Source organism: Macadamia integrifolia, chromosome 5, assembly GCF_013358625.1.
Source record: "Macadamia integrifolia cultivar HAES 741 chromosome 5, SCU_Mint_v3, whole genome shotgun sequence".
Taxonomy (NCBI): Eukaryota; Viridiplantae; Streptophyta; class Magnoliopsida; order Proteales; family Proteaceae; genus Macadamia; species Macadamia integrifolia.
Genome location: NC_056561.1, coordinates 35,138,015 through 35,154,990, shown reverse-complemented (window position 1 = coordinate 35,154,990; position 16,976 = coordinate 35,138,015). Strand labels below are relative to the sequence as shown.

Sequence of the window (16,976 nt, the reverse complement as noted above, 5' to 3'; positions counted from 1 at the left end):
TGACCAAGAGATCCATAAAGGATACAATAAGAATATATAACTCTTAGTAATCAAGGAAACCTAATCTAAGTCCAATATGTGTGGTAGTATATATTGCAACCAATATGATTCAACACACGCTCAAGTTGAAGGTCCACTTGGATGGACCTTTAACTTCTCACATAGAAACTGAAATCTTGTTATTGACAATCGCTTTATATATTTTCAATCTAATCATTGGTGGAGATAAAATTTACTATCAACTCGTGATGAGCCACCTTTTAACGAACAAAGTGAAAATTGATGTTCACCTTTTTCATATGTACATCTTGCCCAATCAGCGTCTATGAATGCCTGTACTGTGAGTAAGGTAGAATGCTCAATGAGAAGGCCATAATTCCTCAAGTGCTTAAAATAGCGTAATATAAAAAAACAAGAGCTCAGTGGCCCTCAAAAGGAGAGTGCATGAATTGACAAACACAATTGATAGTAAAGGCAACGCCTGGTTTGGCCAGAGTTATATATCGTAGGGGTCCAACTACTGCATGCGCAATACTTGGTAGCATCAGAGTACAAAACATGTCTCGTCGCTAAGAGAATATAGTGCTATCCTTGTGGGGTACAACCTTAATGCTTAGAAAGAAATTAGGAAAGCCCAAATCTTTAAGAGAGAATCCAACCCCTAATTGTGTGATGAGATTTCAGACATGGCACATGTTGTTTGTAACAAGCATATCATCCACAAAAACAAGAATATACATACAGAGAGAGCGAACCATTCATGAGGTGCTTGTTTGGGCCCATAAAGTGGCCTATATACTGTTAAAGTTCAAATTGTTTCTATCGTATAATTGTGGATGATAAAAGGGCATGCACCCCATTTTGACACACACACATGAGGGGGGATTCAAACCTTGTTCTTCACCATCAATAATGGAGTCGTTTGTTTTTTTGGAGCTACAATTTTTAAAAAGAAATTAAATTCAAGTTCTAGGTTGATTAGACTCTCTCTCTAACTGCTTAGAGGGAAACAGATTGTTATGAACCGTTTGAAGAGTGATAAAGAGATACAATCTCCTGGGCATCTACTGTGTCGTTCAACATCTGTATTCCTAGAGATTCAATGATGACTTGGAGTTGCTATTGGAATCGGTTACTCTCCTGAACGGTGCTAGCCTAGGTCAATCCATAGTTATTTGGGCGATCGACATGTGTTCAAGCGGTGATCCAACTGTTGTGCTTTTACTGATCAAAACAAAAGCACCATGCCAAGAGCCGTTGGATCACCGCTTAAACATGCATTCAGCACCTAGGCAGCTATGGGCAAGACCAAGCCGATCACCACTCAGGAGAGGGGCCCAATCCGTGTAGATCAGCCTAGGAAGAGAAATATTTTGAATCTACCTATTTGTAGCTTTTATTGGATGGGGTTTGTGAATAAAAACCACTTGTTCTTTGAATACTCATTTATGAAACAAATTTGGGGGCACATAATGCGGCTTTGTTCTCCCTTTAGAAGACTTGGAAGTTGCATCATCATTGGAAGTTGTTAGAACAAAAACCAAGAAACACAAAATGAACATATTAAAGCAAAGATAACATGGAGATTTAATGTGATTCACACACCAATGTGATGTACTACATCCTAGACGAAGTTGAAGATGATTCAGTAAGTTGGAAGAACAGATATAGTAGAGATCTCTCAAGAACACTCAAAAGTTGTCTTTCTAACTTGCATTATAAGATAATAAAACATAAAAGTACTCCTACAAGTCGGGTTGATCCATTGGGTTGAACTGTACCATAGGGGCAAACAAGTTCTCCACTACCATCACAAATCTTAAAAAAAAAAGTTCATTCGGGTCGCCACCAAAATTTTTAGATCAAGCCGGATAATCTTTAAAATGGGTCAAGAATTATAGACACACATAATAGAAGCTCAGTGGTTTGGGAAGAGTATTGATGGAGATACAATAGGGTGCATCGCCAAGTTAGCATTTTGTACTACTATTATTCCTCCTCATTATTTTTTTTTGGTAGCAGTAATACTATAATTCACATATGGAAAAAGAGGAAATCTTGTCTTCTGAAAAAAGACAAGGACTATGCCATCCATCATTTCTGATATTTATATATATGTGGAAGACCATCGCGGAGCTGTCATTCCTCTCCTAGGAATTTATTTCTTATTGATAAGTGGTGTGGTCCATCCGTTTTGGGTGGTGAGGTGATTTTGTCATAGTATGAATCAAAACATAATTTTATGAAGTTCGGAAGGAAGCTGTGAATTCTTGGAAACTTAAAGAGAAGGTTTTTATAAAACCTATGAAGTTTAGAAGCCCTATGAGCATAAAAGAGTAAACAACTACCTAGCTTAGTTGGTGAGCTATGGCGTACAAAATTCTCTTGCTCACCAAGAGGTCTCAAGTTCGAATCTTATGGTTGTTTGACACTTAAAAATAGGCAGGTCGGACCAAAAGAAATGCAACTTCAGATACAGCAGAAAGGTGGAGAACAGGAGCGAAGTCCCAGATCTGGCAACCATGAGCTTTGGTGAAAGCCGCGCCGCCGAGAGAGAGACTTCTCCCCATCGTCGTCCGTTGTCGATCGGAAATTAAATCAAAAATCTGCAACTGATCTTTGCCGCCAGTGAATTTGATGATATTATTCAATCTCGTAATCAGGATACAGAATCAAGCTCGAGGAGAGTGAGAGGCTGGAGAGAAAGGTAAGTTGCAGGTTCGGTTGTTCCAGCAGCAAGGAAGAAGAAGAGAAGAAGAGAAGAAGAAGAAGAAGAAGAAGAAGAAGAGAAGAAGTGCAGATCTGAGCAGATCTGAGCAGATCCGAGCAGATCCGAGCAGATCCGGGCAGATCTGAAGCTCTCACGGCGTCCGAAGGGTGAGGGAAATTTCTCAGTTTCGTTTTTGATTTCGAGAGGGGGAGATCGGACAGTATCTCCAATCACCCTTCTCAAACCAGCCGAACTGTGGATTGAGGAAAACTATGGTAAGTGGAGAGAGAAACTCTACGGTGGAGGAGATTGGGTTTCTGGCCGGAGGCCGCCCGCCTGATCGCGCAAAGCAGAGGCTCATTACGGACTTCCTGCAGCCCCGCCTATCTTTTGGAACAGGTTGCACGCCTGCACCTGCTGTGCCTATTGTGGATGTTTACAATTCTGGCTTTTCTTCCCTCCCTAAGAAATCATACTCTAAGGCGGTTGGAGGCGTTCTCCCTGATGTTGCCGACCTACCTGACCCTATTCATGCCGGAAATCTCACTAAAATCGTGATTCCCCAAGATGCCTATGAGGAACGTCTTCTCCGATATCGCTTTGCTTTGGTGGCCAGAATAAATTTTCGGTTTATTTCTTTGGATGAAGTTCGGAAGGAAGCTGTGAATTCTTGGAAACTTAAAGAGAAGGTTTTTATAAAACCTATGGGATTAGGCTACACTTTATTCCAATTTGAGGCTGAGAAAGACATGACAAACATCTGGAAACAAAGTCCTATCAAGATCGGAAGGCAGTTTATTCGCTTCCAGCGGTGGAAGCCGGATTTTAATATCCATGATAACTCTCCTATTTCTAAGCTTGTCTGGATTCGATTTCCTGGGCTCCCCTTCGAATATTGGCACGAGCGGATCCTCCTTTCCATGGCAAAAGCTGTGGGGCGCCCCCTGGACATTGATAAAAGAACACGAAATGCATCCATAGGGAACTTTGCTCGTGTCCTCGTGGAGATGGATACTTCAGTGCAGCGGTTGGAAGAAATCCAGGTTGAACGGCGACAACCTGGAACAGGTGATCTTTTTTGGTTCAAACAAAAAATCATATATGAAGACGCTTTGGGAAAGTGTGGTTTTTGTAAAAAACTTGGTCATACCATCCAAAACTGCAAAGAGAAACGCATCGCCGATGCCGCACGCAAAGACAAGGATGATGCTTGTGGTGTTGTTGGGGCTGTTTGGGTGGAGAAATCGTCTTTGGGGGCGGCTGGTGTGGAGGTTTCCGGCAGGAATGGTGGCGAGCCCTCAATAGGAAATAATTCAAATTCAAAATTGCCAACCATCTCCCATAATTGTGATCCAGCTTTGTATGGAAACTTGGATACGCAAGAGGGGATTTTAGCTATTGAGTTACCTATTTTAGAAGGATTTTCCTCAGCCAATTTGAGGAATAATCCAATTGCAGATCGATTGGATGACCCATGCAACAGAGATGGTTCGGTTCCTTTACACGGGTCAAACAAACCCAATATGGTGAACCAAACCACTGAGACTAACTCAATTCCAGAACATGGCGTTCTGGTTTCTCCAGGTTGTGCGGCTAATCCAGTTCTGATTACTGGCTCTTGTCAACTCTCTGTCCACAGTGATCATGTGATAAATTCCATTACTTCAAGTGCTATGGATAATGGTCATCTCACCCTCCACTACCCGGAAATTGGCGCCATTGATGCTGCTGCCCTCCAGAAGGAACAATGCCACGGCATGGAAACAGTTTCAAGAAAAAAAGGAAAACAATTGTTCACTGTGGAGCAGACTAGAAAGTCTGACCGTATTGCCTCTTCCAAATGTCTATGATGCGTGCCCTCTTCTGGAATATCAGAGGGATGAAGAAGGCTGCTGGTCGTGCAACTCTCAGCAATATTCTCCTAGACAAGCACCCTGACGTGGTTTGTCTAGCTGAACCAATGGTGGAGGTATCTGCTTTCCCTTCTTTATTTTTTAATAAACTGGGATATGATGCATGCTTTATTCATAATATTCGCACTGATAAAAACCCAAACCTATGGGTCATTTGGAAGAGGTCTCTCACCAAACCAACTATTATTTCCATGTCTGACCAGTTTATTTCACTGTGTATAAATTGGAGAAACAATTCTATTTACATAACTTTTGTACATGCGAGTTGTTTCCGAGCTTCTAGAAGAGAGCTATGGATGGCTCTTGCAGCGACTCCAATTGGCTCCTCTCCTTGGTTAGTTACAGGTGACTTCAATGCCTCCCTTTTTTCGCACGAAAAAAAGGGTCCGGGCGCCTTTAATCTTGGGTCTGCGTCTGAGTTCAATGCGGCTGTGGATGCTTGCAACCTGATTTCAGTTCCTTCTCAAGGGCATAAATTTACTTGGACGAATAACAGGAAGCGTGGGAATGTTTTGGCAATTCTGGACAGGTCTTTTTGTAATGAAGAATGGATAAACCACTTTCATGACTGTACCCAGGAGGTGATGCAGCGGTTTTCTTCTGACCATTCCCCCCTGTGCATTACCTCGGATTCAATGATGAAACCTGCAAATTGCCCCTTTCGCATCCAACGATTTTGGATGGACCATGAGGAATTTATGGATGTGGTCAATAAATCATGGAGTGAACCTGTGGATGGCTATCCTATTTTTTCTCTTGCTCTTAAGCTGAAACGCCTCAAGCCTATTCTCAGAAGCTGGGCAAGATCAGTGTTCCCAAACCTAGATGCGGAATTAAAAGCTGCAAAAGATGAGCTTCACCAAATTCAATCTCAGATAGATTCCTATGGTATTGATGACCATCTTTTTAATTTGGAAGCTGATGCTAAATCCAGATACTTGAAAGCTCTCCTTGACCATGAAAAGCTATGGGCAGAAAAAGCAAGAAATAGATGGCTCTCTCAAGGAGACCGAAACTCTAGATTTTTCCACTTATCTGCGAAAATCAGAAGGGTGAAGAACTCGATTCGCTCTCTTCAAAAAACTGATGGTACAATTACATCAAGCATGGATGATTTGGCTGTTCATGTTGAGGAGTACTATAAGGCTATCCATAAAGCCAGCCCCACCCTTGACCATGGATCGCTATTGGACTGCATTCCCCATATCCTTGACGAGCTTGACGTTAGAGGATTGGAAGCCATCCCAAATGATCAAGAGATCAAGAATGCAATTTGGGACCTGGACCCTGATAGTTCTCCAGGCCCAGACGGTTACTCTGGTGCGTTCTTCAGACATTGTTGGGAGCTAATTGGTTTTGATGTTCGCCGTGCTGTGAAGAATTTTTTCAGCTCTGGAACCCTTCCTAAAGGTATCAATAATAGCTTCTTGGTTCTCATCCCGAAAATGGAAGGTGCGACTTCTCTGGACAAGTTTAGGCCGATTTGCATGCAAAATTTTTTCTGTAAAATTCTGTCCAAGGTTATGGCTACAAGACTCTCTTCTCTCCTCCCTAAGCTCATTTCAGAAGAGCAAGGCGCCTTTCAGAAGGGCAAGGTTATTCAGACTAATATCAGCCTCGCTTCAGAGTTAGCTAATCTCATGTTTGAGTGTACAAGAGGTGGAGGTATGGGGATAAAAATTGATATCCAGAAAGCCTTTGACACTGTATCTTGGAGCTTTCTTTTCAAGGTCTTGAAAAATTTTGGCTTCCCTGATACTTGGATTGATTGGTTGCATCAAATTCTTCGTACATCCAGAATTTCAGTGTTGCTCAATGGAGGTCCGGTTGGATTCTTTGGTGTTGAGCGAGGCCTGCGTCAGGGTGACCCCATCTCCCCTCTTTTATTTATCCTTGCCGAGGAGGTCCTGTGTAGGGGAATCCGCCTTATGCTTCAAGACAAGAAACTACAAGCCATCAAGGGTCCTCGTGGTGTCCAAATGCCAGGTTTTCTCCTCTTTGCAGACGATATTTTCTTCTTTTTAAATGGCTCCATCAAATATGTCAGACATTTCCATGACTTCCTTACAAAGTATCAGCAGTTTTCTGGTCAACAAATCAATCTCAACAAAAGTAAACTTTTTCTGGGGAAGATGTCTCTAGATAGAAAGCAACTCATCTCTGATACCCTTGGAATCTGCATCTGCAAGTTCCCTACAAAATATCTGGGAGTGGAAATTTTCAAGGGTAGAGTCACTCGTGAACCTCTCCTCCCGGTGATGGATAAAATTAAAGGAAGGATGGCTGGTTGGAAAGGAAAGCTCCTCTCCATGGCTGGTAGGGTGGAGCTGGTTCGATCTGTTATTTCTGGTATGCCGTCCCACAACTTCTCTGTATACTGGTGGCCTAGCTCTTTACTGAACATCATGGAGAGATGGATGAGGAATTTCATTTGGAGTGGCGATCCTGAAACAGCCAAAGGAGTTACAGTTAGTTGGGACTCAATCTGCAAGCCTAAACAAGAAGGAGGGCTGGGAATTAGGCGTCTAAGGGATGTCAATAAAGCTTTTCTCTGTAAGCAGGTATGGAATATAAGACACTCTTCATCAGCCCTGTCCAGCATTATTAATGCTCGATTTTTGAAGAAAAATGGGGAGCTTAAGAAAGGGTATAAATCTTCCACCATTTGGCCAGGCCTTCGAAGAATGTGGTCTCTTGTCTCTAGCAAAGAGCGATGGGTGGTGGGTAATGGGGTTTCCATAAACTGCTGGAAAGATAGATGGGTTGACTCTGAATCTTTTCAACAAAAGGCAGGTTTGAGAGATGAGTTGTTTGCATCTTCCTCCATGACAGTTGCAGCCTTTATTGACAATAATGAGTGGAACTTCCCCACGGTTTCATCTTCTCTTCTTCAAGATTTTTTTCTCGCTGCTTCAACTATCAATATCCCTAGAGGTAACATAAAAGATACATGTATTTGGACCCTCTCTACCTCTGGTCAATTCAGTACTTTCTCAGCCTGGAATGATATTCGCCGCCGAAATCCCAAGGTTCCTTGGCATGAGCTAGTCTGGATGAAAGGCCTCTCTCCTCGTCAGTCAACTTTTGGCTGGCGTCTGTGTCACCAGAAGCTTACTACTGATGATATCATTAGGAAAAAAGGCATCTCTTTAGCCTCCAAATGCATCATGTGCGGTCTTCATGCTGAGACTCTGCCCCATCTCTTCTTAAATTGTAGTGTTTCTCGGGTCCTTTGGGAAAACTTCTTGGGCTGTTTTGGTTTTCTTTGGAAGGATCAATCCTCCATTGCTGATTTGATATCCTGGTGGAAACGAAAGCGAAGAATTTTGTCGGTAAAGGATCCTTGGGCGGCTGGTTTGATTATAGTGACCGACACTATTTGGCAAGAAAGGAATCATCGATGGCATGGTGGTAAGAGTAGGGATGCCTCTCTGCTATTCATGAAAATATTGAGAACGCTCAAGGAGTCTAATCTCAACTTAAAAGGGGTCATTCGGACTACTGCTGATCTTCTTTGCTGCAGGAAACTAGGGTTGCATGCAGTTCCAGGCGACCCTCCTTCCATTCTTGAAGTCATTTGGTGCAAGCCTCCACTCGCCTGGTCAAAGATAAACATTGATGGTAGTTCCATGGGAAACCCTGGTCGAGCAGGAGGAGGGGGTGTCATTCGTGATTCCAATGGGAAAGTTATATTCTCCTTCAAGCATTTCTTTGGCATTAGTACGAACTACTATGCAGAATTCATGACTTTTCTTCATGGTATCCGCCATGCAATGGGTCAAAGGATTACAAACTTGTGGATTGAATCTGACTCGGTGGCAGTAGTCACCGCTATTCAAGGCAAGTCTCTCCCTTGGTTTGCCCTGCAAGAGTGGCTCTCTTTACAGCACTACCTCAATTCTATATCCTGGAAGATTTCTCATTGCTACAGGGAAGCCAATCCAATTGCGGATTACCTTGCAAAGTCAGCTGCAAAAACAGGATTATCTGGAACCATGGAGGAATTTCCTACTCATATTATTGAGGAGATTAGATGGGATTCTTTCTCCAAACCAAGATTTAGATTCTGTAGATAGCTTTGGAGGACCCTGCTGATGGCAATGCCGAAGGTGGGGTCCTTTCTTTAGCTTTGGTTTTTTTTTTTCTTGCTGTACCCTTATATCTTTTTTATTCTCCATTTTAATTCAATTTTGATTTCTAGCAAAAAAAAAAAAAATCTGCCTACGGTATTCTCCGAGAGCCCGTACAGGGAAGGTGTCTCTATAAGATGCATAATGTAACATAGAATTCTTCACGAAGGTTCCTGAAATTTCCTGTACAAATGAACCAAGTGTGAGGAACCACTTATATATTTTAATTTAAAATAATTTTATTTTAACCAGGGTGAAGAAATTCTTTCACCAATGGCCATCATTAGGCTTAGATTTTTTATTTTTTATTTTGATAAATATTAGGCTTGGATCTTATGTTAGGTAACATTGAAGAAAATTTTGGACCTTCAAGATATAGGGGCGAAATAATGATGACCTTAGATTTGTGATTTATCCTATTATAAAAGAATTCATATTATCTAATTTTAAGAAAAAATTTATTATAGATATTTCAAAGATATGTGAATAGATATGAGATACTAATAGTGCATAATCTATCTGAGATCTATTTGTGCTTATATATTAGAATTATTTTTTCATCAAGTGACTTCAATTACCTAACTCCAAGGGGTTTGTTCATTTGTGAATTATCATGGGTAAAGCGTCTCAAGGAGTGTCATACCTTTGTTCGAATCACCTTGACAACACTTAATTTTTGGGTCATTGTTAACAACATGATTAATTTGAAATTTTGATTAATCCCGCTAATGACCCGATCCAGTGATTTTGAGATCGACTGGACCCAAGGGAATAGAGGGAATAGTCAAGTTGAAGGCCTGAAAACCCTCATTAGCACACCCCCCCACCCAAAAAAAAAAAAAGAATAGAAAAAAAGAAAAAAGGGACTTCAAGTACCTGTTGGGGGAAGCCACCTTCTTCCATTTGTGAATTAATCATTAACTTTGCTGCACGATGCAAAGGCTTTGGATCTCTCTCAGCCTACTCAGCCAAAAAAAAAAATTGTGAAATATGTGATAATAATATTAAATTCAGAATTATTATCCTTGTAGACACATAATTAGCTAATCGAGAATAAAACTTTAAAAAGAAAACACACAGGAGAGAGAAAGCATGAAACTTTAAATGTCCCCATTTCCTAAATGCAGTTTTTTCTATCAGCTTAACCAATTTTATGAGCACAAGACGATTACTTAACCTTACCTGTCTAGCATGAAGGAGACCCATCATAGCCCACGAAGTTTGAACTAAGTTTGACCTACCACCTTCTAATGGAACATATTCCTGTTTAAGAAAACATAGAAAATAGAGATTATACCAAGAAGAAGCGAAAAGAAGCCTTTAAGAGATGGGGGGTTATTTTCTTAGAGAAGGTAAGGAGAAAAAAAATTCTTTTGAAAAATGTTACAAACTATAGTACATTTTCACCTTCGGTGTTGCCATCAGTAGAGAGTGCAACCAATCATACACAAAAAAAAAAAAAACAGAAGACTTTAACAAAGACTTTTTTTTTTTCTGCTAGGAATCAGTAAAGAGAATATTATAAAAAAGAATTTTTTTTTTTTTTGCTAACAACGGGATATCTAAGCTTTCTGCCTGACTAGTACCGCAAGCCTATACTGACCCCACAACTGCATGAATCAGGTTAAATTGGGGTTGAATGAGAACCATTCAACTTTTATTGAAAGCAATAAAGAGCTCTAAATACCCCGAATGAGTGGCCCCAATAAGATAAGAAGAGTTGAACTTAGAATTATTAAAAAATAAATAAATAAAATACAAATGAAGGAAAACACGGCATGGACATACTCAAACAAAGACTCATATATACCTTCACATTCATTCAAATTGGAAAAGGTGCACATAAGTAAAGAAGTGTTTGATTATTGAAGGGACTAGAAGACTTTTACAAACTACTGGTTATGTTGCATTACCTTTTTTGAACATGAAGGGTAACTCTCTCTCCAACCATCAGATTCTTCTTGTTTGATAGTAAGATCTCACAACCTTTGCGGACTGCTGGACAATTGTAGTAAGTCTTTCCAACAGCTGCTAGCGCTTCTAGTGCAAACCATGTGCCATAGGTGAAACACACTCCCCAACACCCATACCTATGGAAATATTTTTGTCATTTATCTGACTGAAAATAGAATGCATTGTGTTGTATGAAACCCTAGATAGGGTTTAAATAGAATGATTTATGAGAGTCGGAATGGTTAAGTTGTACCATCATAACATGTGGATCATAGGTTTAAAATTTGGAAACAGCTTCTTTTACGAGGCACTGGAAAATACTGCATACATATGCCCCTCTCAAGCCTTTGGGGTTTCGTGCATTGGGCTGCTCTTTTTATTTATTTATTTATACTTATGATAGAAATAGAAACCAAAACTTAAACAGTGTTCACCTGAATAGATTAAATCATGAACTATACCATGAACCATCTAGCATTTGTATTTGTTCAAGATAATGTACTGCTTTCTTTATGAAGCTTTTGATTTCTCTCTCTATGTTGAGGATATAATTCCTTAAACATGACAAGGGCTTGGATTGCTGACCCAGTGCACTCAACATACCTATGAAACCACTCTATAAGTCTCAAATGAGTCTATACAATAAAGAAAATTCTTTAGTGGGAAATAGAAAATGTGAAGAATTCTTACTCATGCTCAACAACTACATCTTGAAATAATTCTGTAGGATTGAACATCTGTAAATAAAACCGAAAAAAAATTAATTTAAGGTTTTGTTTTGTTTTTTTGTTTTTTTGTTTTTTTTTTCTGTTTTTTTGAGAATACATCCTCACTAAAATTAACATGGTGGGTGATATCTATTGAAGTTTCTGATCCTACAATCTTAAACTATTAGGTAGTGGCCCAACTAGTATATTAAGTAATTCGAGGCCTAAGATATAATCTATATATATATATATATATATTTAATAAGTAACAATTTATTGAAAAAGAGAAACAAGAAAGGGGTAAGTGGGGGGGGGGGGGTTGAGGAGGAGGATGAATGTACAAAAGACTTATCATTAACTAGTATATAAAATCACCCAATGCCCTAGAGATTTTTAATATGGGATTTCCCAACACTTCCCTTACATGTTGCCCCTTTTTTGGTTAGTAATACAAAGGGCATGTGTGGTCACTTCTTCTTGGCAACCTTAGAAAAATTTGTTGTTAACGTAGCGGACTTGATGGCTGTGGTACCATGTTGAATGACCAATCCTAAATGCTTAAGCTTCTAGGTTGGATAATTCGAAAATATCTTATACGAAAGTAAAGTAAGTTCAAGAATTTAACCACTAATTATACAGATTTTCTATAGAAAATATTTAGTATTATCCCAAGAGGTATCAAAATAATATCTTCAACATAAAATTTTATAATGTGAAAGAATTAACCTCTACCCATGATGGTGCTCCAATTGGCTCCCAAGCTGGTAAACCTCCATTTTCACACTATAATGCACACAGTTAGGAAGCATATTAGTAATACAGAATATTTCAGTAAACCCAACATACCTGAATGATAAATTTCTAAAGGTGATTTCATGGAGACAAAATCTAAAGAAGTCCAAGAGAGTCATTTCCTTCAGCTTGAAATCTCAAAGAAACAAGAACATTTCTAAAAATGTACTAGCCCTCATATCAACTTCAAACATTGGTCCAGCTAGACAGTTGTCATTGTAAATTAAAACCTGACCAAAAATCTACTCCAAGTTAATCTTTACTTGTAGATAAAGAATAATGTTCGCAGCATCATATATGTGCTGAGGTTCCAATGCTTCACCCACGATTTCTGCTGGCATCAGTGATAGCATAAGAGTCACCTGAAAAAAAAATGACATTTGTAAAACTTTCTATTTGTATATGGTTCAATATTGGAACAAGTACAGTACCTTCAATGCCTCTGCTGTGCAATCTGAAACCTGCCATCCATGATCTTGGTCTGAGAAAGTCCATGACCCTTTGGAAATGTGACGGTACATACTTCTGAAGTGACCAGATGGATTGTCCTGAACCTTCAATGTAGGTAACATAGAACAATTTAGAATAATCAGGGCAAAGGGGATCAAAATCCTCTGTTTTTCTCATCCCTGTTTTTCCTTGTTTTGCTATCTGCAGAACACGACACGTGGACAATAAGGAGACTAATGGTCAAGATTGGGTGAGGATTATTACATCCGGTGCATTGATCTTAAAGTTGTCCACTTGTCGCGTTCTGCGAGTAACAAAACAAGGAAAAACAGAGATAAGAAAAACAAAGGATTATTTTCCGGGCAAAAGAGGGAAAAAGTACATAAGTTGTTTAAGTCAGTACTTGAGATTTTGCGATTGAGTTAATACCTGTGATTTCTTTATGTAATCATGAGCTTTTCTACGAGTAGGTCCAACTTCATCTGTTAGATTACTTGCCAAAACTGCTTTTACAGCAAAACTAGTGTCCCACAGCTGGCTGCCATTACCCTAAAATTAAATTTAGGTTATCATTTTAGTATGTGTAAGGGAGTTCAAAATTAAAATTTTTTGAAGAAACAATTTAAATTTTTTACTAAGAGAGGTTTCAAGAAACATTTTTGACAACAATGTTATCTCCAAACTTAGAATATACTGCTCAATGTTTTGCATTGGCATGACCCATATATCTGTCCTTGGGTGAAAAATTGTTTATCTAAACCCTCTTTTTTTCCAAATATTTGTTACAATACTACATTAATATCAAATGGCAACGAAATGAGAGTATGCATAGGGGGATCATGTAGGAAATTTATTTTATAATAAGCCCCAATGACAAATTAAAGTACTGGATATCATATATCTCATGTCATTTGATAAGGATTCTAAATTAAGAAATCCTATCTAAGTCCAACTAAATGGAATAAATCCTATTCTATTTAGCATTTCTTGATGGGTATCAATCGATGCCTGCCTACCCACAATGGCCTAACCCACCCTGGAATGCACCTTCCACTTACCACACCCAATCAAATCCCTACCTTTCCAACCCAACGCCCTCAACCTGGTATCCCGACACTGGAGCAACACACCATGTTACCCCTGATCTCCAATCCCTCTCTACCTATGATACTTATTCTGGACAAGATCAATTGCAGGTCGGCAATGGTATGAGCCTCCCCATTGCATATACTGGTTCCACTTCTCTCTCTTCCCCCCTTCGTACTTTCAATATTTCTAATGTTCTTCATGTTCCATCTTTAAATAAATCTTTGCTTTATGTTCAGCGTTTTACTCAGGATAATGGTGTTTATTTTGAATTTCATCCCTCTTTTTTCTTTGTCAAGGATAAAAAAATCAGGCATACTCTACTTTCCGGTCTGAATAATGGTGGTCTCTACACCCTTCCCATGCCGTCCCAATCGCCGTCTACCAATATTGCTGAACATACCACATGTGATGGGTGGCATCAGTGTCTCAGTCATCCCCACCATAGAGTTCTTCATCAATTTCTCCGCACTCACAAGCTTCCCTGTCTTTCCAATAAAATTGGTCCTCTTTGTATGGCTTGCCAACTAGGCAAAGCCTGTAGGCTTAGTTTAAAACAAACTTTCACCCATAGTTCTTTTTCTCTAGACTTATTATTTACTGATGTATGCGGTCCTTCGCATTTTGTTTCTAGTAATGGTTTCCGTTATCTATTAATTTTTGTTGATGACCATACCAAATACATATGGTATTACCCCATGGTCACCAAATCTGAAGTATTTATAATTTTTCCCAAATTTAAGGCCCTGGTGGGAAGCCAATTTGAGCATAAAATTAAATCCATCCAGTCTGATTGGGGTGCTGAGTTTCATTCCCTCCCCCAATATTTATCCACCTTTCCCATCCAACATCGCCTTGCCTACCCCCATACCCATGAGCAACAAGGTGCAGTTGAGCGCCTCCACCGTCACATTGTCGAGACCGGGCTCACTCTATTAGCTCAGATCCAGATCTTACCTCCCAGAAGCCACCTCTTCCCGCCTCTCCATCTGTGTCAACTCGAGAGCATGCCTCACTTGAGCCTCAGATTCTTACTACTCACACTGAGCCAACCATTCCATCTCCCTATACCATTACTGACCTCAGCTCTACTCATATGGTCACAAGATCACGTGATGGCACTAGACATCCGAAAGACTTTGGTGATTTTCAGTTGAATTACTCCACCAAGCATCCACTTTAAGTCCATTTGGCTAACTCCCTCCCAAGTGAACCCACATGCTTTTCACAAGCTATAAAAAGCCCAGATTGGAGGTTTGCCATGAGTGCTGAATTTGATGCCTTGCAATACAATGGGAAATGAACACCTACTCCTCGGCCCACACATAAAAATGTGGTTCGAAACAAATAGGTCTATAAAATTAAACAAAACTTTGATGGGACCATTGGAAGGTATAAAGCACGCCTAGTAGCTATGGGTTTTGATCAAGAAGAATGAGTGGACTACAAAAAAAAAATTAAGTCCTGTGGTCAAACCAAATACTGTTCGTCTCATTCTTGCCCTTGCAATTCATTTTGATTGGTCAATCAAGCAATTAGATGTCTCAAATGCATTCTTACATAGTGTTCTTGAAGAAGAAGTTTACATGGAACAACCTCAAGATTATATTGATAGCCAATATCCTGATTATGTATGTCGACTTCACAATGCTCTCTATGGTTTGAAACAAACACCACGTGCATGGTTCAATCGTTTATCTTCACACCTGTTGAAGCTGGGATTTATTGAGTTACATGTTGACTATTCTTTGTTAGGGATTCTAATCCATAGAATCATATGAACAACCCCATAGTGTTTAGAATACAAGAATCATAAAAATGATTAACCATGGGTGTAATCCCTAAAACAAGATCAATGATTTTAAGGATCTTAAAAATACACAAACATTAAATTTGTTCTATTTATGATAATCAATGAGAGTAGAGGAATACCTGTGTGTAAGTTTAGAATGCCATAAGTATTGATCATGAACCTCTGTTCCATATGATTGAAGATTACCCCCATGAAGATGACAATGAAGAACTACATAAGCGGAGTCTCTCTACTGAGATTTTCTACAGCCTCTTACTCCAGGGATTTTTTTCTTTCTGTGCACTTGCTCTTATGAGAAAGCAGTGCTCCCAAAACCAAGAAAGTGTTAAGTAATGGCTACAGGGACCATTAGTATTCTATTTATAATAGAATCCCTAAAACCCTATTCCACTCCCACAATGAAAAGAACTAGGAGTTTCCTAATCAGAATGGATCTATAATTGTTTGGGCCCAATGGATTAATCAGTATTAGTTAAGCTCACATAAAAATCCGAACAATCTCCCACTTGGGTTACATTGATACTGATGTCTTTCCAATGACACCTGGCCAAATAATCCCAAGAATGAACGCCACTCAAACAAACTTTGATCCAATCAATAATCTCTACTGTTGAACAATTGTAGAAAATACACCTCAATATATATATATATATATATACGGAACTGATATCATACTTGTGATCACATGGAATATATCTTTTTTTATATGTTCTTTCCTGATCTAAAGATTAACCTACATTGAAAACCTCACAGATAGTAAATTTTGTTATTAATCAATACATAGGCAAACCGCCATTTTCTTAAATTAATACTTACTTTGGTATACTGCTTGTAGTTAATCACCACTACCATGGATTTAGGTTAAATACTACCATAATCATAAACTTTGGCAAACCGCCAGCGTTAACCAGCACTTCCTTGGATTTAGGCTAAATACTGCCATAAATCACAAACTTGGCTAAATTTTGCCTTTACCATTAATTTTGGCTAAATACCTTCAATTACCTTGACTTATTGTCAATTACTTTGGCTAAGCACTGCCAATAAATCTTAGCGGACACCGCCTTTAAACTTTGGCTTTAACCATCTTTGAATTTTGGCTGTCACCATCATGATATATTTGGTTAAATGAGATTATAAAACTCCCACTAACCAAGCATATCATAAACCTCAATAACACCAATATCAAAAAACATGATTCTTGAGTACTTTGTCCATAAACTTGGGTGACATCACCTTTGGGCAAATGTCACATTTACATTGGGAAACACACAATTGAATTGAATATACCACTTTGATGGGTTTCACTCATTCCCATCATGTTTTCCACATTAAAGATGAATATATATATATATATATATATATACAAATGTATATGTTTTAATTTGTTTCTTACATAACCATGGACAACATAAACAAATG

At 39.1% G+C, this 16,976-nt stretch overlaps 1 pseudogene; it reads right to left on the bottom strand.

Moving 5' to 3' along the window:
• Positions 1–8,523: 8,523 nt before the first annotated feature.
• LOC122078039 lies at positions 8,524–14,058 on the bottom strand (annotated as a pseudogene).
• Between the last annotated feature and the right edge of the window lie 2,918 nt (positions 14,059–16,976).